Below are 9,196 nucleotides of genomic sequence, written 5' to 3' on the forward strand. Positions count from 1 at the left end.
CATTTTGAATTTTAAAAAGATATTACTAGGTGAACAGTTATAGAGAGGTGTTAACTATGATATAACTGTACATGTTTTTCCCAGTATTAATATATGATATAAGTATGAATCCTTTTTATTGTATATATAATAAGGTAATGATGATGATAAGCATGAATATTTTGGCTCTTGCGTGTCCTACTCTACTCCATTTTTCGCAGATAAGGAAAGCATATTGAATTTTAAAAAGATTTTCTAGCTTCCTCGTAATTCTTTCAGCCTAGATAGCTCATGATATTTTTACGTCTGTCATCTATATATATGTTCATTCAACTCCATCAATAAGTAGAAAAGTCTGCATTAGTTATATCATTGAAGTGCAGTGCACTGGAAAACAGAGAAATTTCTTCTTTTCATTTCTAGACTTGAAAGCTATCAAAGAGAGAGTAAGAGTTCCATGGCTGACATCCCAAGGAAGAACTCTTGCAGAGTTTGCTTAAGCTCGGGAACCTGTATACATCATCCCGATGCACAGAACAAACCAGTGATGATTCTTTTCTCTTACTTTTTCTTGAATGTTTCTGTTCTGACTGACAAATTGTTTTACTGTATACACACTTTGAAATCATGTTGCAACTTAACGTCTCTTTCTTCTCAGTTTGTAGTGAGTAAAGTTTAGACTGATGTTATGATTGATCTACTTTAAATTCCACTAGAACATTTGATTATAGACATGTTTTTGGACTGTAGTCGAAATAAGTAGGTACTGATATTTACAGATCGAGTCCCCAACAATGAGGTCACGGGATGGAATCACGTAAATCATTTTTATCTGTTTACGTAAGACCCATCAATATCCAAAGCTTTTAAAGCTTCCATGTACTCTTTCTCTGCTATAATGTTTAACAAGATTATAAGAAGAAATAATGACTTTGGTGTAAGTCATGTAAATAGAATTATGTCATTTTTATTGTCAAATTAGAAACATTTGACTATTTCTGTAGAAAAGAATGGTTTTGTATTGTGTTGTTTAAAATTGAAAATTATTAAAAAATTATTTTTTAATATTTTATAATATTGAATTTTATATGATTTTGGATTTGATGGGTGGTTTTTTTTAATAACATTTCAGATCATATTTTATGATCTATTATCATGATGTATATTACAAATTTTTGTTCAATACATTGCGATATGAATGATAGAGTATAATCTGAAATGTTTCTTATTCTATATATTTCTAAAACAGATTTTATGAAAATCCACTGTAAAGAAGAGATCACAAGATTGGAACTCTTAAATCATTTTTCTGTTTATATGATACCCATCTTTATCTAGATATTTTGAAGCTTTCATGTCCTCTTTCTCTGTTATAATGTCTGTAGTCTTTTCAACAAGATTATAAATTGAAATCATGGCTTGGTGCAAGTGATATATATGGAATTGTGACATTTGTGTTGTGAAATCTCTATCTAGAATCTTTTGTCTCATACTTCAAAAAGATAGTTTTGTATTTCTATATGTACTATTAAAGATATTAGATTTCTATTATTCAAAATATCAAATCTTGTTCATTTCTGGATTTGAGTGTATGAACTTGTTTAATTAACATTTCAGATCGTATTCTACCATTCATCATCAAGATGTATACTGTAAATCTCCATGATTCATCATCAGAATGTATAAAGCAAATCTCTTGTTCTATATATTTTCATGATGAATCATAGAAAATAATCAGAAATATTAATAAGAAAAAAATTATAGAAATATCAGAATTTATTAAAAAAAAATATTAATTTTTCTCAAAATTCTAAGAAATATATTAAGGATATTTTTTAGGTTTATGGTGTGATTTATTCAATTGTCGTTGTATTTAAACGTGGGGCAAGCTGTGGAAAAGTAAAAGCAGAAGGTGAACATTCTACTTATATTTGCGGTATGCTTTATTCAGTTGTCGGTGTACTCAGGCGTGGGGCAACTTGTGGGAAAGCAGAAGGTGAATGATGAAGAGCATCAAATGGGAATTATTGGTAAACACGTAGATGGTAAAATAGACTATTTCATATCTTTTCCCAAGCCTTAGTAAAATGACAAAATTGTGTGGCTGAGAAAATATCTAGTTTTTTGCACGGTGGACAAAATATTTATGAATAATTTTCTTCTCTTTTGCAGAATGACTCTTAGATAAGTTTGAATATTAAAATTACTTTCTAGAAGTCCCGAGATAAACTCTAGCTTTTACTTATAGATTTCCTTGCTTTAACATATTCTTATTAAAATATAAGACTATAAAATTTCTCCTCTAGATATTTACTCAACAAAGACAATACATTCTGCAGTACTAGAGTTTCTTAAACTTCATCTCTACAGCTGTCAAAGACAATTAGATAATGACAGATATGGTTAAAAAGTTTATTCCTCGTTTCTTCTTATATGTGTCTTTCTGAAACACCTAATGTTATTGTGTAGGGAGTTACACAGAAGGGAAAGGAAAGCAGGAATGTGAAGGAGTAAAAGAGGACATAAGTGAGAAACGTGGGAGGCCTTCTACAGAGCACAGCTTTCTTGGATCTTCTGTATGCTACGGTGGACCAGATGAGTATTATGGCTGTGTCAAAGAAAGAAATGAACCTATAAATATGGTGATCTCTCAGCTTTCCCTCTTGGAAATACTGAAACTTTCAAATATATATCGTAATGTTCTCGTGTAACAAAAATAGTTTAATGAGATTGCATAAGACATAATTTTCTGTTAAAGAAAGAAACCAATAAATAAGGTGAGCTCTTACCTTTTAATTGTCATAATAACTTATATTTATAGCATTTTTAGATTAAATTATTTATTTTTTAATCATCAATATTTTAATCGCACTACATGATTTATCATCAGATTGAAGGAATAAAAAGGGAGGTGGATTACAGACTTGGGTTTCATAAATAAACGAGGATGGAATTATAGCAAATTAAATTTTTATTTGTTGAATCTAGATCTTTTTGAGTTAAATTAAGTATTTTTACCATCGATGTAAAATTTGGTTATTTTTGACCTAGATTATGTGTTTTTAATCTTCAATGTTAAGATCACTCTACATGACTCATCATCACATTGAAGAGAAGAAAAAGAAGGGTAGATTGTGGGTTTCCTAAACAAGGGAGAGATGGATTGTGGGTTTCCTAAACAAGGGAGAGATGGATTTATAGTAAGTGAAGTCTTTATTTATTAAAACTGTATTTTTAGATTAAATTATATATTTTCTTGTAATTGACGTTTGAATTACATAAGATTATCCATGATCAAGTTGAAGAGAAAAAAAAAAGACAAGGAGATTGGGGAGCTAAGTTTCGTAAATAAAAGAAGAATAGATTCATAGCAAACTAAAAAAATTTAGTTATTAAATCTGAACATTTATGGATTTAATTGTGTCTTTTTATCATCCATATCTGAAAATAGAGATGGATTATAGACTTAGATTATCTGAATAAAAGAGATATGGATTCCCCCTTTTCATGCCATCTTTATTTAACAAACTTGTGTCTGTAATCCACCTCTTGACTTTGTTCTCTTTATCTTGATAACTGATCATGTTATAAGAATAAAAAATCCATAATAAAAAATATATAATTTAAAAATAAAAAACACTAAATTTCACTAATATATACTGTCAAACATCATATCGCTAATTTCTTAATTTAAAATTATATCTCACAGAATAAAATTGGAGTAAGGAAACTGGAAGAGACAGCAGACCCATCTAATCTTGAATATGCAACAAGGGGAGATTGGTGGAAAGGTAAGCACAAAAATGTCAAAATGCTATTGCTTAGATATATTTGCCTAGCAATCGTTTAATGGCAACAAATGTTATAAATAAATAGTTACCATTTGGTTGTTATAGGTTCTCTCCACTACTAAAAAATTATGGAGCATCTCATTTCCAGTTTCTTCCATAAAGTTCAGGTATGCATTACAATATATCTTAGATACTTTGATCTGGCTTAGTAATGTAATACCAGGATGCCTGCATTATTTTTATGACATTAATTCTGTAGAGTGCTGTTAAATTTTACTGAATCAAATTTGTTCCGTTGTTCCTCAGGCAGTGTGTACAATGGTAAAGCTGGACTAAGTACCGACATCGATCAGGCGTGGAATATGATATCCATATCATTATCTTTCAGTGGGATGTAAATAAGCAAATAAGGATAACGAATGATACTATATACGGCTAGGTGTTTCTCCACATAAATAAAGTGGAATCTCAAACAAAAAAAGTCTTTTTCACATCACCCATAATCCTTTTTTTTTTATGTTACATGGTATCTTAACTCTTACCCACAAAATGCTTTCTCTGTAAACAAGTATGGTTTATGTAAATACTATGCGCATGCTGAGGATAATGGCATCGGTTAGGGTTTACACTATTGTCAACAAAAGTATTGAAAGGTATAAAGCAAATATAGATTAATGGAGTGGATATATGGCTTGAAAGTCTTCTGTTTGAATGCACCGTTGTAATGAATGTCTTTTCATCTATAGTAGTGGTAAATATTTATTCGTTTATTTGAGAAATCAAAATAATTGAATATAAGATATTTAAGAATTTCTGAAATATGGATTTTTTTTTGAAAGGATGGTTGTATTAAATGTCATTTTATTTGTAACATTGGTGAATATTTATTATTCTATTTATAATATTTCAAATTAATGTAAAAAGTTTTAAAATAAACAAAAAAGTCTTGTCATTTGTGACTGACAATACATGTGAATTGTTAGAAAAAAGTCCTGTTAGATATTTTGTAGAAGGAATTCCCTCATAAAGCATGATCTATAACAAGGTTAAAATTGTATAGCTACCTTATAGTATGTATACTCACATGGTGTGCTTTGGCATGTTTATAGTTGCTTTATTGTTATCTATCCATGAACCAAAACTTTATAAATTTTGCATGGTCTTGAGTGGTTTGTTTGGATTGAATTCTAGGGTCATTCCTCACCTTGTTGGCCTTTTCTTGACTAACTTGTTTGCTCTCTAAGTCATATTGTTTATATTCAATCTACCTAGTTTCATTTTTTAACAAATTTCTATATATGTGGTAGCATAACTTTATTTCGCACATGAAGGTATATTTTCTTGCATTTCTAAGTTTTTCATATTTCACCATTACAAGAAAACAAACTGTGAATAATTTGAAGACAATATAAAATATTTAAAATATTTGTTTCTATTTTTTAAATAATTATTTTACTAACTTTTAAGATGTTCACTAATTAAATGTTTATTACATTTGAAACTATTTTTAGAGAGTATTTTCTTCTCATACAACATAAGATGAACTAGAAATAAAATTTATTCAATTTTTTTCTTAACATAGATTACTCATATTAATATATAAGCAATAAATACATTTTTTCCCTTTTTTTGTTAGAATTTTTATTATTTTTTTGTTAATATAATATGGCTGGAACTGTTAATATATAATACAAAAGTCCTATGATACCAAATAGCGTCAAAGGACAAGAACCTAAGATGTAGAAAGTGTCAAGATCAAAGACCATAATAGATTAGACACACACAAAGTAGGCCAAACACAACTATAAAGCTCTAGTGAACCCAAATCTAGACAACACTTTTTCTTGAAACCTGCAACTCGTCTGGAGGATTCTTTTTGAGGTCCCTAATAGGAGAATATTTTTTGTATTGGTGAAGAAACTTGATTAGCGGGAATATATAATCTTTCCACCATTGGTTGACTCAAATTCCCTCTTTTATGTTTTATGTAACTTCTAATTTGGCTAACTAATCAACAACCCAATTACTACATCTTTTTATATGGGAAACCTTTATTTTCTCTAAGCATTTGATTACCCATCTTGTGTTATGTATTATATATTCTAATCTCTAGTTCTCATACCTCCCACCTTCTAAGGTGTTAATGATCAAATTTGAATGCTTTTCAATCCATATATTCTTCCACCCCTTTATTTGTTAATCACGATCCTCCATAGCATAATATAAGCCTCTTAGATCATTCTTCAATATGTCTCCCTTGCCATCCCTTCTAGGATTCCATTTGGTAGCTCCATCAAAATTGAATTTTATCCATCCTATGCTAGGTGGAAGCTAGCACATGTTGTAAGAGCCTTTTTTGAGCATATTTTGATGAACACCAAGCCAATGAAATTGTGGCCAAGAGTCCCCCTAGTACTTCTCATTGTCACATACCTCACTTTTTCTACTCTTCTAGATTTCCTCAACTTCATAAATAATGCTTTCCACCTTATCTCAAATACTCTCCACCCCATTTCTCTTACTCTAAAAATATCTCATATTTCATTCAATCTAGATATTCCACACAACGATAGCTGGAGCAACATTTTCAATGTGATTTAGACCAGGACTTTGAATCTTCAAGAACTAACATTCTAGGAGCTAAGGGATGCTCTTGGGTAAAGGCCAAGATATATTCCATCTATTTAGGAAAGTAGACCAAATCTAACTAGCAAAACTACAATTGAAAAAGAAATTGTCATTATCTTCTTCCTTCACTTGACACATCTCACATTTGAAGGGCCCCACCTGACCAAAAAGCCTTAGCCTATCCCAAGTGAGTGTCCTTATCCTTCTAGAAATCCAAAGAAAGCACTTCAACTTAGGAATATTGTATTTTACCATAATTTTATTTATCCCACTCGAGCTTAACAAATTTGGAGAAGTGTGCTCTAAATATGGCCTTGACTGAGACTTTCCCATTGCCCATATGACCCTAGACCATCCTATCCTCTCTAATTGGACAAATCAAAGGCCATCTCTCAATTTCTTCTTGAATCTCTTTGCACACCTAATTCATCTCTTTCATCAGAGCTTCAAGAGTTACCCAAGAATGGATAGGGGGATGACCCACTATGTAATCTCTAGCTTTATTACCCTTGATATCTTCAAAATGACTAATCACTAGTTTGTGTTGGAGTAATAAGGTTTTTCACTTCATTAATTAAATCATATTAATTTATTAATTAAGTCAGCACTTTATTTTTACTGAAGCTAAATTTAGGAAGCTAAAATTAAGCCTATTAATAATAAAATCATTATTAATTATTAATTGCTTTTAGGGTTTACGTTTTTTACTTTTGATCTCCTTTTAAAAGGATTGATCCCTTTTGTAATTCTTAATCTGATTATTATTATTGCATATTATTTCTCTTGGGTTTCAAACCAATCTTTGTGTTTTGTGTGAATCTTCCATTGTTGTGATAGGTTATTTGCATACAGGTGTTCACTAGGTTCTATGAGGTTGTATTTCACAACTTTAACATGGTATCAGAGGTTCAGACCTAAGGATTTTCTATTCGTTTGATTGGGAGATTCTACCTATAGAAGGTCTTTTGTATAATTTGGGTTGATTTGGACCTCACATTTGAATCTGACATGTGTAAAATAGTCAAGATTGACCTTTTGTTTGGCAATTTGTGATTCATGGGGCTAGATCTGTGAGGGTTTGAAAATTTAGCTTTTTTGTGATCCAGGGGCACCTATTTTTTGGAGTATTTTGGGGAAAAAAGGACGTCACGATTGGCTTCAAGAGGTCGATTCCACAAATTTTGATATATAATTCGATATATTTTAGCATCAGAGGTAGAGAAGGCCAAAAAAATTATTTTTCTGGGCCGCACAACCCTCTGTATAGATGTGCACGGGAGATTTAAAAAAAATAATTAAATTGATTTTTTGGTGGCTAGTTAACCATCGTGGTTAGTAAGCTGATCCCACAATGTTTAGCAACCGCTATTGCCGAGGTGAGTAGGCTGCTTTGGCAATGACCGCTAGCGGCTAACCAATTGGGACCACCAGTCGGTCCCAAGACTGCTAGTGGTTAGCTACCTCAATCGCTATCAGACTACCCACCACCACTGAGTGCTACCCATGGGCCAACACCCCATCACCTCAGCTCGGCCACCATTAGCTGTGCAACTACAGAGCCGCCAACTCCAGTTTTGAAGCCTAATTGGGTTTTGTTTGTTGTATCGGGAGCAAACAAAGGTATTTTTAAACAATCCATATATCATCGGAAAGATATTTTTGAGACGGATCCTTTTCTAAATCTATTTTTTCTTGATTTTTCTTTCTTGCTACATTTATTTCTAGTCCAAGTAAGAACTTATTTTTGGCACTTCTCGGGGCATATTGCATACGAACTCCATTTTTTGCAAATGAATAGGCATTGGAAAGGTGTTGGAATGCTCTTTCAAGATCTCCAGATTATTTTCTTGCAAAATTAATTAGGTACACAAAAAATTTTCATAAGTTATTTTTTCTTTTTCAGTTTTCCAACTTTCAAAATCTTACTGGGGTTTGGTTTTTTTGTTGTGGGGGGGGTATATTTTTCTTAATTTCTATATTATCATATCATAAATTAGAATCTCCTCTCTTTAAATACATTTTAAAACCATAAACATCATGGCAGATACTTCTTCATGTGACCATCTTACTCCATACAATTATCATACCTGGAAAGCACATATGACTAGACTTCTCATGTCTAAGGGGTTATGGTCTTGTTTGGATGAGGTTCAACCTCTCTTGAAAAGACCCTTTGAGGTTCTACATCACATGAAAAAAATGGATGAGGCCATGGGTTTGATATCCTTACATGTTACAAAGAGTCTTCTTTTTCACCTAGAGTGTTGCATAACTCGTCAGTCTTAATGGAATAAGTTTCATGATATTTTTGGCAACATTAATCAGTTTAGGGCACTTCAGATTGAGGCAGAATTGACCACCTTGGCACCTAATTCTTTTCCATCTATTGTGGATTTCATGATGAAATTGAAATCACTATGAGAATTGTTCCAGGGTTGTGGTAAGAATAAAATAGACACCGAGTGTATATACATGATTCTTTTTAGGCTTCGAGATTCCTTTCAGATATTCTCTTCTACCTTATGTTCCACCATGGATGATTTGGGCACATGACTTACCATACCTTTATTTGAGGTATCCTGTGATAGGTTGACATGAGAGCAGTCCCACCTCACATAGTTGGATACTCTCCCTTGTTCTAAGAACCAAGCATTGGTACCTTAGCCATCTCAGGGGAAGAAGAAGAAGCAGAAAGTGAAGTTGAAATAAAAACTTTGCTGGCAATGAGAGTTCTTCCAAGCCACCACCAAAGTTTACTTAAAAACCACAATCCAACCCTAAGAAGGGTAATTATTCTA

At 31.8% G+C, this 9,196-nt stretch overlaps 1 long non-coding RNA gene across 1 annotated transcript; it reads left to right on the forward strand.

The window, feature by feature from the left end:
- Positions 1 to 2,453: 2,453 nt before the first annotated feature.
- LOC131051862 (uncharacterized) lies at positions 2,454 to 4,366 on the forward strand. The gene is made up of 4 exons (XR_009107213.2): positions 2,454 to 2,621; positions 3,689 to 3,770; positions 3,876 to 3,937; positions 4,077 to 4,366. It is a non-coding gene; the product is annotated as an uncharacterized LOC131051862 (long non-coding RNA).
- Positions 4,367 to 9,196: the final 4,830 nt, after the last annotated feature.

The sequence above is a fragment of the Cryptomeria japonica genome, chromosome 4 (assembly GCF_030272615.1).
Source record: "Cryptomeria japonica chromosome 4, Sugi_1.0, whole genome shotgun sequence".
Lineage (NCBI taxonomy): Eukaryota > Viridiplantae > Streptophyta > Pinopsida > Cupressales > Cupressaceae > Cryptomeria > Cryptomeria japonica.